Below are 17,235 nucleotides of genomic sequence, written 5' to 3'. Positions count from 1 at the left end.
TTGTCATCATATTAGAGCATATAAATTATTTTGTAGACAATGAAAATGTTTAATGTGCAACTTAATGTGTAAGAATTAAGTCTGTGAACATGCTACAGCGCTGTTACTTCAGCTTACACTTTGTAAAGGCAATTTTTCAGAGTTTTATACATGTGCGTCCGAGTACTACAGGGTTTTCAGGGTTTTGTGTTTGGTTGTTAGGAAGGGAATGCGGACCTGTCTATGACCGTATATGCTCAGTGACACGATTCTTTTGGCTCGTGCAGATCTCAATAAATGTCAACAGCCAGCGTCCATTGTGGTCCAGTAGTCCTTCTTCCACACAACCAGCGCATTCACCCCGAACACAACGCAGACCACTATAAGCTAACGGATGTGCGCTCATTCATATAAGAACAGTAGCATTGCGGGCAGACCCATTACACACAGATGACTGTATTTTTTTAGGTCTGCGTTCCTCCCGTTTGAGAGACCACTTCTCGCTGCGAACAGCAACAGGACGGTATGTGATTAAATAAATAAGTGTGGTATTAAAAGATTAATGTTGAATAAATTATCATGGAATTATAAAATAAACGTGGCATTATGAAATAACTGTTGCATTAAATAAATAAATGTGGCATTATGAATGGATGATTAGACTGGCCCACACTAGGTGGCAGAAGTGGACGGCGTAACACTCTCTCTCCCCCAGCAGAGGAGCCTCACACACGGCCACACACTGATCCAATTCCCGCCCTCCCACCATGTCCAGGGCACATCCATGAACCCAATCACAGGCCGGTCCCTTGGTACCCACTCTTAAGCCCCCTCTGTGTCTCCCACTAGCCACTAACCCTAACCCTTAACGACATGTCTCTGTACTGTCTAACCCCTACATGCTCCTTAATGACCTGCCTCTGTACTGTCTAACCCAGCGGTTTTCAATAGGTGAGGCGTGACACGCAACACGCAAAGAAAAAATACAAATCTGTATGCAGCTCTATTGATATCGGTAATTGTGCGTGCGTGTATTAGTTTTAAAATGTATAGTTTCCTTGTCCCAAGTCACCAGGAGTCTGCATTAAGGGAGGAGACAGGACCCAGCAAAGAACGTAGGAAATATGATCCTGAATGTGTTTCTGGTTTTCTGTGGAGAGCGAGTTCCCCCAGATCTCCACAAAGGCTATGAAAGTCCTAATCCCTTTCACCTCCAACTACTTGTGTGAGTGTCAGTAGCGTACCGTGGGGTTTAAGTTAGGGCCTTCAGTAACGAACTCCACCAACGGCCAACCCCCAAACACTCAGACATGCACACACATTTCATATTAGGTGCCGATACAGCCAACACAGCCACAATATGAGCTACTGCATAACATCCACAACAAGACTATCGATCTTCAGCAACAACATCAGCGCACACACACACCACTTTGCATTACCGCAGAGCTAGAGTAATGCAGCATCACCATCAGATCTTTCCTTATGTCACTCCGCAACCCGATTGCACATCACACACGACACAAACACATGTGTTCACAGTTATTGTTATTTTCACCGGATGCTTCCGCAACTTCAACGGATTCAATAAAGTAGCCTATAGCGACAATATTACAAGTGCAACGTCAGTTCATTAACAAAAATGAAACATACAAGTAGGCCTTTATGCCACATATTTTACAACAGCTATTCCAGCCAGAATATAAAGCCCACAGGAGTAGTAGTGAACGGGTTCATTTAATATGCTTACTAAGCGGCATCCACACACAGCATTACCATTAAGCCTACTGCCTAAATTCCAGCAATATATTTGTGTTTCCAACCATTAAAACAAATGTGTTATAACTAAAGTACCACAACAACATTATCTCTCCACACAGTGCAAAGTAAAACTCACCAATCACCCATGGCCTGATGTTTTAAAGCTGCCTTGGTGAAGCTGTTAAGACTGCTTAATCCGGCGCTGTTCCATGTCCCCTCACTGATGTTGAACAGCAAACACGGCCAGTAGAATAGCTTGTTCTGAACGGTGCTAGCTGTTAGCCAGTCATAGTAGTTGCACTCTGTAAAGTGCCGCACAAAACCTTTACTGGCCTGGGTCAGCCCATCCAGCTTCGGTGTAGGTCTTCCTCTTGAAATGAAAACTGTCTTCTCTCCAAACGATCGCCTTGAAAAAGGCAAACGAAGGAGATCAGAAACAGGATCGCTAGGTGCTGTGAAGGCGGTGGCCATAGTAATTCACTATCAACTCTGTACCGCCAACGATTCAAAATTCGCTGATGGCATCACCGGGGGCCAGCGCCGGCATATTGCTGGGCCCTGGGGCCGTTCTATTACTACACATCAACATTTGATTCGCTGATTACACACGTCAGTCAAATTTGTTATCCAATGGGAGGTGGCAGCTTCAGCGAAAGGCTAGCAATACTTTTAGTGCTGGCCCCGCCGGTCCATGTAAGCTAGCTTTGATGCGCTATTCAGCTGAGCTCAGCCTTACAAAAAAAAGGTTTTCCTTCTGGAATTATGTTGTCAGTACTGAAAAAAATATGGAATTAAGATGCGTTCAAACACAAATTAATGTCATTTTGAAAAAAATGACCCTGACGGCCCACCACTGGTGAGTGTGGGTTTTCCGCACTGACCCTGATTAAAAACAAATACAGATCAAGGCTGCAGGTGGAGGACGACTTGTGTTTATTTCTCTCTTCAGTGCAGCCCCACATCGAACACCTCTGCACATCAAAAGCGAGGCCGCATTGTTCTCACTGATATGGACGATTAAATTGAAAGTCAAAGTTGTGTTGTCTTGAATGCATGAATTGGTTGGGCCATAGGGTTGAAGCCGCTCGTAGCGCAAATGACGTGAATTTGGCGCATTTTGTTTATTTAAATCTAAGGTTTTATGTGTCTGAAGTCGTTAACAAATTTTTCGATTTCATAACATGCCGTTGTCGTTTATTGATCAGAGAGCTGTCAATTGTGCTGATTTTTTTCGAGACGATGTGCATATCCTTCAAATGTGTGCTTAAGGCCCAGACACACAGCGCCTATTTCAGTCGTTGGTTGTAGCTTTGTTTTGTTGACTTGTGGATAGGCCTACTGATGTTCACTGATTTTAAAAGTAGCCTCAATTAGGCCTGCATGAAGTTGGAAATGATTTGCTCTTGCAAAGAATCGTTAATGAATCCACTTTTAAAAAAGTTGTGGAAATAAAATGTCTTCAAATACATTATTAAATTTTTTTTACATTTGATTAGTTGAAAGTCATCATTGCCTGGAACACACAAAAGATGGCATTTACTGAAGAACCGTGTGTTAGGTCAGGGCTCGGTTGCCCTGACCTACTCTAAGGGGAGGCTCACATTCACCCAATTTGAAAACCCCTGAAACCCCTACCTGCTCCTTAATGACCTGTCTCTTTACTGTCTAACCCCTACCTGCTCCTTAATGACCTGTCTTTGTACTGTCTAACCCCTACCTGCTCCTTAATGACCTGTCTCTGTACTGTCTAACCCCTTCCTGCTCCTTAATGACCTGTCTCTGTACTGTCTAACCCCTACTTGCTCCTTAATGACCTGTCTCTTTACTGTCTAACCCCTACCTGCTCCTTAGTGACCTGCTTCTGTACCGTCCATTGACCTGTATCTGATGACCTGCTTCCTAATGACCTGTATCTGAAATCTGTCAGTCTCATTGGATAAATATTAATTTTGACAAATAGCAATGCAACCATATATTAACTATAGTTTTAAACCATGTGTTTTTCCAGAAAACTAACCATCAACTTATTGATAAGATTCAAAGTTATACTGTTTATGATCTATCAAGGATCAGAGCAGAATACAGTACCTTATTCTTTTCCCTGCTGTAATGGAGTGAGCCACACCAAACCGTCTGACAAAGGAAATTATGTTGTGAACTAACCAGTTGGACCAGTTCCCCTTCCAGTTCACACTCCTATAGGCTGCTGTTCCATGACATTACAGTACAGGTGTCAGGTGTCCTGCTCCATTTCTAACCCTTGTCCCGCCTCCAACATATTTCGAGGATGTCATGCTTTTTGATTGGCTCTTGTTTTAAGGAGCCAAACCACTTTAGGACAGACGCATTCTAAAATCTGGACTGAAGCCAAAGGCTGTGAAGAAGGCAGGGAAGTTTGTCAGTAGAGGGGTGGGTTTGATGTCAATCAAACTGCGCACACATGAGGGTCAAGTGCAGGTGAACCTGTCACCTGCACAGGTTCACCTGCGCTCCGCCCAACACAGAACATCCAGTCAACAGAAAGCCTCCTGCTAAGCAGATACCAGGAGGAATATGTTGGAAACCACCACAAAGAAAATGAAATGCACTCACAACAAAGACCGTAAACACCTTAGAACTGAGTAACCCCGAACCGCAGGGCGGTTCTCAGAGAGTTACTTGATTTCAACGTCCCACGCTGGATACGATGTGAAGCAACATGAGAGAATGTCTATTTCTTAAGGTAGAAAGACACGTTTGTAGACTACCTCCGCATTGGTAACGTGTCCCTCATTGTCCCACACTAACACACTCTTTGTCACACATGAGGTTTGTTGGGATCTACCCAGTGGTGAAGACTTTGTAAAAAATATAAAGAGAGCTATGATGTGGAACGAAGACTCCGATACCTCGTTAGCAAGGGTAGGCTAACCCTCCCGGCTATACTTCTTACCAACGTCCAGTCGCTCGGTAATAAAATGGACGATCTTCTCAGTAGGATGGCTACGCAGAGGTACTCTCAGGACAGCTCTGTGCTATGTTTCTGTGAAACGCGGCTCGGAGACAGGACTCCCGATGAAGCCATAACACCGGCAGGCTATTCGCTCTTCAGAGGCGACCGCAAGGCTGCGGACTGCGGCAAGAACCACGGGAGTGGGACAGCTATTCTTGTCAAAAAGTCCTCGAGCACCAACAACACCGTAATATCGCAGTTATGTACTGAAGACGTGGAGTTCATTATCATAAAGTGCAGACCATTTTACCTACCTAGAGCACTGCAGTGCATTATACTGAGTACATTGTATATCCCCCCTCTGCTAACGAGGACAACACACTCAAAGTACTGCACAACATGATCTCTAGACATGAGAACTCATACCCAGATTCTGCTTTAATTATCACAGGGGATTTTAATCACTGTAACTTTCAAAAACAGATCCCCATACTCCACCAGTTCATTAACTTCCCTACCAAGGGTAACAACACATTGGATCACTGCTACAGTAACATCAAAAATGCTTATGCTGCTGTCTCCAAATCTCACTTTGGAAAGTCTGATCACGTAGCAGTCTTGCTACGGCCCACTTACATCACAAAGCTGAAAGCAAACCCAGTCACAGTCAGAACTGTGAAGATGTGGACTGACAGTGCACTGGCTGAACTGCAGGGCTGCTTTGAGGCCACTGACATGAATATGTTTAAGGAAGCCATAACAAACATTGATGAATACACAGACACTGTAAGCAGCTATATAGACTGGTGCACCTCTGATTGTATTCCCTCCTTTACCATTTGTGTGTTTTCTAATCAAAAGCCCTGGTTCAATGCAGACATACGCATGAAGATCAGGAGCCGGTGTGCAGCTTTCAAGTCAGGGGACACCGTGGAGTATAAGCATGCTCGGTACGAGCTACAAAAGTCCATCAGAGCGGCCAAAAGAACATACTCCCAAAAACTTGAAAGCTGCTACAGGGACAACAACACAAGGAGTATGTGGCAGGGAATACAGTCCATCTCAAACTACAGAAGTAACACAAACAGTGTTGAAGTTTGTGACTCCACCCTTCCAGACACACTGAACAGTTTCTATGGCAGATTCGACAGACAGTGATACCCCTATAAAGTCCCCCCATAATACAGAGACTGCACTACAAGTAACACACATACAAGTCCTTCGGGCTCTGAAGAAGGTGAACCCCCACAAAGCTGCAGGCCCTGATCGGGTGGCACCCAGAGTCCTAAAAGCCTGCGCTGAACAATTGGCAGAGGTGTACACAGACATCTTCAACACCTCACTCGGGCAGGAAATCGTCCCACGCACCTTTAAATCATCATTCATAGTTCCAGTCCCTAAGAAACCATATACATCCACAATGAATGACTTCAGGCCAGTGGCACTCACGTCGGTGGCCATGAAGTGTCTGGAGAAACTGGTCCTACACTCCATCAACTCTGTGATTCCAGACACTGTAGACCCCCGACAGTTTGTGTTGCAGTAGCCCTGGCACCCCATTCCACACTGGAACATCTAACCACTAACGACACATGCGCACGCCTCCTCTTTTTGGATTACAGCTCCGCCTTTAGAACAATTCGGCCAATTAAGCTGATTGGGAAGCTGGCAGACCTTGGAGTAGCGACATCCACCTGCAACTGGATCCTGGACTTCCTTATAGACAGACCACAGGTGGTGAGGATTGGTACAAAGGTTTCTGCTGAGCTCACAGTCAGCACAGGAACCCCCCAAGGCTGCTGCCTCAGCCCAAAACTTTCCTTACTGTATACATATGACTGCGTCTCCCCCCAGGACAATAACAGCATCATCATTTAATACGCAGATGACACGACCATCCTTCCCTCATCAGAGGGAGGGATGAGTCCTCTTACAGGGAGCTAGTCCACAGAGTCACTGTCAATGGGGAGGACAACGACTTAGTTTTAAACCTAGACAAAACAAAGGAGCTAATTGTGGACTTCAGGAGGAAAGCCCCCCCTCTGCAGCCTCTCACCATCAAGGGTGAGAGGCTGACGGTGGTGGAGCGGGCTGACAACTATAAGTTCCCTGGTCTTCACATTGCGGATAACCTGACCTGGGCCCAAAACACTGCTAAAACAGTGAAGATAAAAAAGTGAAAGCGCATTAGCGGCTCTACTTCATCAGGCTGCTGAAGAAGACTGGACTTAAAGGTCAGTCCCTCACCCAGGCCTACAGAGGACACGTTGAAAGTATCCTCTCCAGTGGCATCACGGTGTAGTTCGGAAACACCACACTGTCTGAGAGGAAATCGCTTCAACGGGTCATAAAGACTGCAGAGAGAATCACTGGCTCCAACCTATCCTCCATGGACACACTGTACACACAGCGCTGCAGGGGGAAAGCACAGAGCATTCTCAAGGACAAACCAGGGTTAGTTATTATCACCCAGCTCCTACTCTGTTCAGATGGAAGAACTCTGGCTATAACCTGCGACCTCACAGGCCAGAGAGCATCTCCACCCACAAGGCCCGCTACCACAACAGCTTTTTTCCTGCTGCTGTGAGACTTGTAGCACAGGACATTAAGATGGGAGGGAAGTACTTCACCCCACACCTCACAACATACAAAATTCAATTGTTTTCTCCTTTTTCCAGATACAGCCTCCAATGCATTATCACTAATAGCTGTTGGCATGTACTTATACATGTCTACAGTTTGTCTGAGTTGTTTACTAGGAATAGATGATGACTGGCTAAAGATTTCAAAAAAGCATTCCAGCCCTGTGGTCTTGCAGAATCTAAAACGTGGTAGGGGCAGTAACATTCTTTAACAAATCATACATATGTGATCCCTTAATAGTTTCTCATTTTAATACAAACTCCCCCTTATCTGACCATGATACATTTTTAGATTTCTTTAGCGAATCCAGTATGTGTCTGGCATTTCTCATGCTTTTGGTGGGTATATGCTTCATTATATCATCATAAATATGATCTCCGCCACCATCATCACCACGAAGCTCTACATCCGGTGTATGAGCCTGTGGCCCCGCATCAAAATGTTAACTCCCCTTGCTCAAGGCATACTTGCTTAACCAGGGCTAGATAATGCTGTAAAACAGCTCCGTACTCGTGGCTTTTTCATACAGGTCCGTATCAGGTCTGTTCAACACCGACTCAATGGCTTCATCCAGCTCATTTTTAGCACTCAGAATCCCTAGGGTTGGTATGCTTTAAGGTGTCAAGCTGATGTTGAGGAACTAGATACATCTTGTGAGTGTGCTCCATCACAATCTCAATCAACCTCCTCTTGAGAAAAAACGGTATAGCTACAGACAGCAGGGGTAAAAGAAATCCGCCAGTCTGATTGATGAGTCTTTTCTTTTTAGATATAAGTACAGTTTTATTCGCGAGTATCCTGAGGTCCTTCTTTTGTCTACGCAATCTTGTGTGTTGACTGGGGGTCAACGGTATCTTGCCTTGTAAAATGTTCAAGGCTATTTCACACAGTGAGTTGATAAAGTCATCGTTGGCCATCCGTAGAATAACTTTACCCAGGGCAGGTGGTGCTTTATATAGTAGCTTAAGACACTCTCGATTTCTGCTTATACATGACAACATGGTCTCTGGCTAATCACTTTGCTCTCTGGGTGTAGACAACTTGACGGTCTGATAAAATTGCTGTTCTAAGTCTCATATTGTCAGGGGTCGTGGCTTTAAAGTCTACTAGCAGATATCCATACGGCATACTAGTAGCATCGTTAAAGGACTTCTGTCTGGCTATCAACAAAATCTGATATTTGTCACAAGGGTTCTTAAACAAAACCATGTAATTTGTATTTAAACTTATTGTTCGGCTGGTTTTACCTTGCATAAATAAATTTTGTACCAGATACATACAACTGAGGTTACGATGGTGTACATATTTGGTAAAAACATACTGAACCTCTAAATTATTGCAGGCATCATTCAACAAGTCATCAATAATGAGGAGATTTCTAGTATGGACTGGTAAGATTGAATCGTCGCATAGAGATTTGGGGATCCCTTCTACAAAGTGAATGTTCCTTATTTTAAGCAAATCATCATTTATAGGCTGCCAGCATGAATAAATATAGACTATATAAATATAGGCAGTCTTTTCTGAAAATAGCCGATCAATATTTTCAATGACTGTTTTGACAAAGTAGGTTTTGCCGCTGTTTGACGGCCCTGATACTACCATGCTGCATGGATGTTGAAGCCTAGGGTCAAACATATTGTTCACCACAGCCATCTTACCACCCATCTGGTCCCTCTGACGGATGGAAACATTGTGACCAAAAAACATTAAAGGCTGTGTTGCAGGGTTAATTTTCAAACAAGTTTGTGCTATTTTCTTGCTGGTAATAAAGACTTAAACTGTTATCCATTGTATTTAATGTTGTTAGGTATCACAAAACGGAATGTAATATGAAAAAGTAGGTACTATTTTAGCCGTTTGCGATTGATTCTCATTTCCCCCAGAATGCATTGCATGACGTCACGTTGGGAGTAGAGACTAGTAGGAGATTGTTCAGCAGATTATACAGATGAATAGATATATACATAGATATATAGTTAGTATATGCTACACGTCAACCTCCTAAGATGGCGCAATTTGATGGTTCGCTATCTCGGGACATTTGGCAATATCCCATGATTGAGACATCAAACTCGGGATAGGCTATTGTTTTCAGCACAAAATGTCCGCTAATAAAAACAAATAAACCGCTAATAAAAACGAATAAATCCCGGCAAAGAGTGTTATCTTGTTTATTTTTGGAGTGTTCACGTGTAGTATACCTACTAAAACAATTATTCACCTCAGGCTCCGTGAATAGTGGGGAATAGCCCAGAGACCGAAAATAGCCTAGATAGAAACAATTATTCACCTCAGGCTCCGTGAATAGTGGGGAATAGCCCCCGAGACCGAAAATAGCCTAGATAGATAGATAGCCTAGTCAAGTCTTTATTAATGTCAAACGACACTAATCGTTGGGAATTCATTGAGGTAATTTGTCTCACACAGAACACGGGAGACAACCAGTCTGACTGGACATACACAAAATACATCGCATTAAATATCGCATATCGGATTATCAAAATTGTTAAGTGTGTGTATGTTTGTGTTGTCATGTAGGCTAAAGACTGATTGTCTTGGCTTGCATCCATGACATATTGTAATGTTATAGGCCTACTGCAAAATGTATATCATATTGTGCCACAATCGGGAGATTGGGAGCCCCCGAATATTGACGGGTACTTCACACACTGGGTAAAATAAAGCTTAGAAATAAAACTAGGCAAAGATGTTGTTACTGGAGCTAGTAGGCTACCATCAAAACGGAATCGGAAATCTGTTTACAACGTCGGGGGAAAGATTTAATTAGGGATTATCTGGGGGGGATTTCACAGGTGGGACTGGCAAGTTAGCCCATAGCTAGCATTTTGCCTTCTATTTCTAGATCTTCTGACTAAGTTTACTGGTACTTATCTGAACAACATAATCGCTGTCATCGCTAGATATAAAGAAAACGTTGACTTTCACTCTGTGCTATTCACTGACAGTAAAAATGAATAAAAGTGTCGTTATTGTATGCACTGCTTTTCATTGACTAGCTACAGCGCTCGTTGCTGCGTTGCTAAATGATAGCAACTCTCCACAAATTTCCTCTGACCATGCATTTATTCATCAGTTCTCGGCAATTCCTCATTCGCCCTATCACGTCTGACCGGTTCGAAATTATACGGCTGTGGGCCATCATACATGTTACTTGTGGTTCTTGCCACCTCTTAGATGCCATAGTTCTAGTACTAGGCTGAGGCTACCTTCCACCATGTCTCTCCAACTGTCTGTTACTACCAAAAACGACAAAAACTGGACTTTAACACTATTTTGGAGACATTTTATAAATGATATACATATTTTGAGTGCTTTATGTACCCATTAATCAAAACTTCCAGTTATCCTGCAACACGGCCTTTAAACATTCGACATTTAACAAATGTTATCTGACATTCTTTATTAACACATGTATGATCACACAAATATGAGTGACGATAAAACATTTAACATACGATATTTGTCATTCTTTATTAATACGTATATGATCACACAAAAGTAGATACAGATACATGAAATTAAGCAAGAGATACATTTAGCATTTGATATTTGAATTTCTTTTAACACAAAATGAATAAAATAAAAATAAAATATAAATGAATAAACAAAATGCAAAAAAAGAAAACATAGGTAATTTAAAAAAAAAATGAATAGCTAATAGCCGTAAGGAAGCGTAGTGTAATTAGGAAAGACCCAAATTTGGTTGTTGTAAACCACACAAAGACGTTTAACCACCGTAGCGTTTTTAAGCAGAAGCTTCTTCTTATCCCTCTGGATTGTGTCTACAGAGGTGGTGATTTCGCTGTCCTGAGGCTGACGGGTGACAAAATCATCTATGAGACGTTTTAGTGTCTGCAGGGTGACCACTTTAGCATTTGCTGCATTTAAAGTCACCCTTTTGCATTTGACGACTGACTTGTGCTGATTTGTGTGCTACGCAAAGCTTTTAGGACCTGTTGAGACATATTTGCTGATGTAATCCTCCTGCTCGGTGCCAAACAGGTCACCATCATTTAACTTGTCAGTCAATTCCCCCAGGTAAGGGCCTAAAGGGGGTACCCATTCACCCTCCCTAGAAACAAAAATTATGCTGTCTCTGTCGCAGTAAAGGATACCCTCCTGCAGTTCGTCTAGTAGGTCGTAGAGCATGAGTCTGGCGTGGGTGGTAGTCACAGCCCCCACAATCACGTTAACATCCCAAGCCCTTTTGAGTCAGGCATCTTTGTATTTCGATTGCACCAAAGCCACATCATCAGAAACAAAGCAAAAGTGACTGATATGATAGCTGTCGCTAAACATTAGCTGGGTAAACCTTTCAGGCTTAGAAATGAGCTCAGAAGAGGGAAGGTCTGGACGCAACGAAAAGCGACCCCACAGAATCAACTTGTTGCAACAAGTTTGTAGTTTTGCACATACACCCGCTGTTTGTCCTCAGTATCCACAGTGCTTGGGTATGCTGAAGCCTCCTGCTTGAGAAATGTCTTGACATACCCTTTAAACAAATCATCCGACCATCGGGGGTAATGCCACACCTCATGCATCTGGGTTATCTGATACCCCTTTTAAACAGCTTTCTGCAACTCAAAAGACACCCATGTGCTGGTCAGAGCCCATCATCGCTGCTGTGATGACATGTATCTGTCTGATTGAGATTATCGGCGCATGTACGACAGAGGGGGAACATTAGCTTCCCATGACATCTGCAAGAGAGAACAGGAGGGTATAGACCTCTAGGGGGCAACACAGTGCATTTGACAATTCCGAAATACTCATCCAAAGACTTGAAATTTCTAAAAATGATTTCGGGGTGCCCTACAGGATAAGGACAGCGGGGCTGTACTGTGGGGTAGAGCGAGGTGAAGTCATAGTAGCGTAATTTCTCACCGGGCTCTGACTTTTGATGGCATTGGTGCGACCACCATAGAGATAGTCACGAGGATCAATCCTGGACTGTAGCTTCAGAGTCGACAAGAATGTCTGCAATGCAACATTTGTCGCTTTCTGTCTATGCCACTTACATTTGTGATAGCATGGCGCCGCAGAAGGCGGCCGTGTCTCAAGCTCCTCCTCAACTTTTTCTTGCATTACTTTATTTTACTAGTTTATTTTTATATTCACACCTAACTTTTGGTAACAGGCGAACGTCCAAAGCGAGCCCTATCATAAGATATGATAGAGATCATCAAAAGAGAGAGAGCATCAAATCGTCGGCGGAAAACACTTTACCTGCTGCTTCACCTGGACAATGCAGGAGACGGAGGAAGCGAGGGTCGCGGGCTGGAGTCCTGGTCAGGCTGAGAAAACGCGAGAACCGGCCCCCTCTCCCCCAGTATTCTTCTGGTGAACGTCCAGTAACTGGACAACAAGCTGGATGAACTCCGGAGCAGGATGGCGTTTCAAAGGGACATTAAGAACTGTAACGTTATGGTTTTCACGGAGACTTGGCTCGACCCTTCGGCCTCAGACCACACCATTGTTCCACACGGATTCTCCATTCGCCGCCAGGACAGGACAATAACATCGGGGAAGAGCAAGGGGGGAGGTGTCTGCTTCATGGTTAATAACAAGTGTACAGACGTGGAGGTACTTTCATCGGACTGTTCTCCCAACCAGAGAACCTCATGATTGGATGCCGGCCCTATTATTTGCCCAGGGAGTTTACATCGGTTGTGGTCACAGCGGTGTATATTCCACCGGACGCTGACACCAACCAAGCGCTGGACGAGCTGCATGGAGTTATCGACAGGACGGAGACCTCACGGCCCGAGGCTGCTTTCATTGTGGCCGGGGATCTTGATAAAGTCAACTTGAAGAAAGTCCTGCCGAGATACCGCCAGCACATCAGCTTTCCTACGCGAGGCGGAAACACGCTCCACCATGTTTACTCTCCCTTCCGCGACGGATATAAGGCCCTCCTACGACCCCCATTCAGCAAATCAGACCACAGCTCAGTACTGCTTCTGCCTTCCTATAGGCAGAGACTCAAACGTGACAGGCCGGTATTGCGGACCATTCAGCGTTGGTCCGACCAATCAGACTCTGCATTATGGGACTGTTTCAGCGCTACAGAGTGGGATGTGTTTAAGGACGATAATTTAAACACACACACGGACTCTGTGATTTGCTTCATCAGCAAATGCATTGATGACGTCGTGCCGCGGATTACTGTACAGACATTTCCCAATCAGAAGCCCTGGGTTAATGGAGAAGTTCGAGCCAAACTTAAGGCACGGACTGCCGCCTACAACTCAGGTGAATTGGAGGAGTACAGCAAGTCCAGGTATGCGCTCCAGAGAGCTATTAACAGTGCTAATAGACAATACAGGGACAGAATGGAGTCCAACTTTGAGGGCTCCAACTCAAGACACATGTGGACCGGTCTCCATCTCTTCCAGATGACCTGAACACCTACTTTGCATATTTTGAGAGCTACTCTCTGGCTGAGGCAGTACAGATGGATCTGGACCCCTGCACACTAGCAATAACAATGGCAGATGTGTGCAAATCCTTCAAAAGGATTAATCCACACAAAGGCCCTGGTCCGGATGGCATCCCTGGCCGGGCTCTCAGGGTGTATGCAGATCAGCTGGCAGGTGTGTTTACAGACATCTTCAACCATTCAACCACCATCATTCCCATCCCCAAGAAGTCAAAAGCATCCTGCCTCAACGACTACCGCCCAGTAGCGCTCACCTCCATCGTCATGAAGTGCTTTGAGCGGTTAGTCAAATCATTCATCACCTCCTCCCTTCCTGACTCACTGGACCCCCTGCAGTTTGCATACAGGGCAAACAGATCCACAGACGACGCCATCGCCCTCACCCTCCACACTGCCCTCTCCCACCTGGACCAGAGGAACACATATGTGAGAATGCTGTTCATTGACTACAATTAAGCATTTAACACCATTGTGCCCTCCAAGCTCACTGTGAAGGGACCTTGGGCTCAACACCGCCCTTTGTGACTGGATCCTGAGCTTCCTGACGGGCAGACTCCAGGCAGTGTGGATAGGAAACGCCACATCATCCACCCTGACTCTCAACATCGGCACACCCCAGGGCTGCGTGCTCAGCCCTATCCTCTACTCCCTGTTAACACATGACTGCATGGCCACACACAGCTCCAACACCATCGTCATCTTTGCTGATGACACGCCCGTCATCGGCCTGATCACCGACGGCGCGAGACGGCGTACAGAAAGGAGGTGAGAGCCCTGACATCTTGGTGCCTGGACAACAACCTCCAGCTCAACCTCAGCAAAACTAAGGAGCTGATTGTGGACAACCGGAAGCGACAGGTAGCCGAGCACGCCCCCATCACAATCAACGGGATGACAGTAGAGAGAGTCAGCAGCCTCAAGTTCCTCGGGGTCCACATCTGCGAGGACCTGACCTGGACTCACCACACCGACGCCATCACAAAGACGGCAAGACAGCGGCTCTTCTTCCTCCGCAGGCTGCGGAGGTTCAACATGGACTCCAGGATACTCTGCAACCTCTACAGGTGCACCATAGAGAGTATCCTGACCAGCTGCATCACCGCCTGGTACGGCAGTTGCTCCGCCCTCAACCGTAAGACATTACAGAGGGTGGTGAAAGCTGCCCATCACATTACCAGGACGGAGCTGCCATCCATGGGGGACCTCTACTCTCAGCGCTGCAGGAAGAAGACTAGCCGGATTATTAAAGACCCTCATCACCCCAGTAACAAACTGTTTCAGCTGCTCCTGTCTGGTAGACGCTACCGCAGCATCCGGTCTCGCACCACCAGACTCAGGGACAGTTTCCTCCCACGGGCCATAAGACTACTGAACTGCTGAGCTACTTAGCTCACCACTATAACACTTTATAACTTGCCACTTTATACCAGTCGACATCTGGATAAACACGTCTGTTTACATTTTACAATTATTTAGTTTTGCATTTAGGTCTTTGCTCTACTGTTCCTCTTATACACTTACTTTTTATTATTATTATTATTATTATATTTACATATTTATATTTTTTAAATCTCAGCTTTCCTACTTGTGTTTCTCTTATACTTTCTCTTATATTGCACTGTTGGAGGAGCCCAAGACTTAAGAATTTCATTGTCAGCGACTGCTCTGTAATTGTTGTGCATATGACAATAAAACCATATTGAATCTTGAATCTTGAATTCCCACATGACCACGACGCTTAAGCCATAAACTCTTTTGAGGGCCATGACTTTGAGGTGAAACTGCTTCCACATTTCACCATAGGTCTTCTTGCCGACAGGGTTTTGATGACCCTCGTTGTAACAATGTTCACACCCATGAAAATAGCACCCCACAAATTCATAGGCTGTGCGTGTACCCGGAGCATATCCATCTAGGAAGAATGGCCCATGTTGAGCCTCAACGTGATTGAGAGCAGGATGAATCTCCAGGTTGTTGATGTGGGAGAGATATTCAAGCAACTGGATGTATGCACACGAGTACGACTTTTGCTGTTTCTGATAGACCCCCTCATAGGTCAATGCTAGGGTGTCCTTTTTCAAGTACGACTTTTTGAAATAGCCATGCAGGCTGATGCCAGAGTGGTATAGGAAAAAGGATCTATAGAGGAGCACTCCATGAAAGTCTCCCTGTAGATTTTGCATGCTTTGTGCAGGATCTTCACATTGTTGATGCCATAATGACAAAACTCTTTCTGAAAGTTAAATTTCCTGTGTCGTACAGATCTGTACCACAGCATGAAATCTGTCTTTTCATCAGAAGTCATATAATCATATCCATAACATGACATCTCGGGGTATGCCCCCACATAAAACTCATTTGCCCTTGTGTTAAATTTATGAGGAAAATTGCCATTCAACAGATTTTTGAAACCAAGAGCAGACGGTGCTTTAGCCAGACGCATGGGTAGAAAGCTAAATGAGTCGATCCACCTCTGATTGTAGGCAGCATCACTCATCAGAACGACTTCATGACCATGAAGGGAGTAATACCCTGTTGGGTCATGTAATTCAGAATGATGTTACTGTCAAAACATGAAGCATTGTGAGCTATGAATGTGAAAGACGCATACCTTGGGGATCTGTAGCGTCTGACAAACTTTTCAACGCCTGGCATGCTAGCACCACTGGCATGCCATTCCTTATCGTCAAACATCATGGCCGCCACAAACTTTGGCTCGTGTCTGTCATTATATCACGTTTCAAAATCATAAAATATATATTTATCGGGAGGACCATTGTCATGTAGGTACATCCATATTGTTTTTGGATGTTGGTCAGGATGTGTCTGAAACACTTCCAACTTCTTGAGAGTAGAGTTGTGATGGAAAATCAAAATTTTAACATCTAAATGCCTCTCAAATTTGGAAACATCCGAGAACCCCACAGGGTGATTGGGTCATACCCTAGGACCCCATGTAATTTGCGGGCTACCAACAATTTAATCTCTTCGGACGCAGTGTTACCCACAGGTGCCCCCTCTTGCAGAAAATGTGCCACGCATAGGGAGAAACACAAATTGTCGTGTGTGTTGTTGGGGGTGTAGAGACTTAATTTTTTCCTGTGTATGATATCGCTGTAGGGGATGTTTTTTTAACTTTAGCCAGACTCCCCTCTTTTATTATGCAAACCTATGTGACAACCAACTTTTTTATTAAGTGACAACCAACTCTAACGCATCATCCCTCAGACTGGTGTCATTACTTGACTTGTGAAATCTGTTCTAAAAACAAATCAGCATTGTTATCGTTACCAGCTGTGAGTACCGCCTGTACATCACTGGCCAGCGAAGGCCCTCTCAGAACAACGTTTAAGACACTACCGCTGCCTGTACTTTGTGAGCAATGTGATATGACACCCGTCAGCCTCTCCCTGACCATATCAGGTACCTCGTCTAAATTTTCAAGAGGGATACTTCT

The 17,235-nt window shown here is 44.6% G+C and overlaps 1 protein-coding gene across 3 annotated transcripts in view; it reads right to left on the bottom strand.

Annotated features, from left to right (window-relative positions):
- LOC307076910 (uncharacterized protein) overlaps positions 1-3,872 on the bottom strand; it is a 46,129-nt gene extending 42,257 nt beyond the window's left edge. The window contains exons 1-2 of one of the 3 annotated variants that reach the window (XM_079738142.1): positions 3,829-3,872; positions 1,877-2,146 (exon numbers count right to left, since the gene is read on the bottom strand). The gene's annotated coding sequence lies outside the window, so the exon portion shown is untranslated. The remainder of the gene's footprint in view (positions 1-1,876; positions 2,147-3,828) is intronic. The other 2 variants (XM_079738141.1, XM_079738143.1) reach the window with 2 other exon arrangements.
- Between the last annotated feature and the right edge of the window lie 13,363 nt (positions 3,873-17,235).

This window comes from Pollachius pollachius, assembly GCF_949987615.1.
Source record: "Pollachius pollachius genome assembly, chromosome: 6".
NCBI lineage: Eukaryota > Metazoa > Chordata > Actinopteri > Gadiformes > Gadidae > Pollachius > Pollachius pollachius.
The sequence above is the reverse complement of the archived record's forward strand: the minus strand, read 5'-3'. Positions and strand labels throughout refer to the sequence as shown.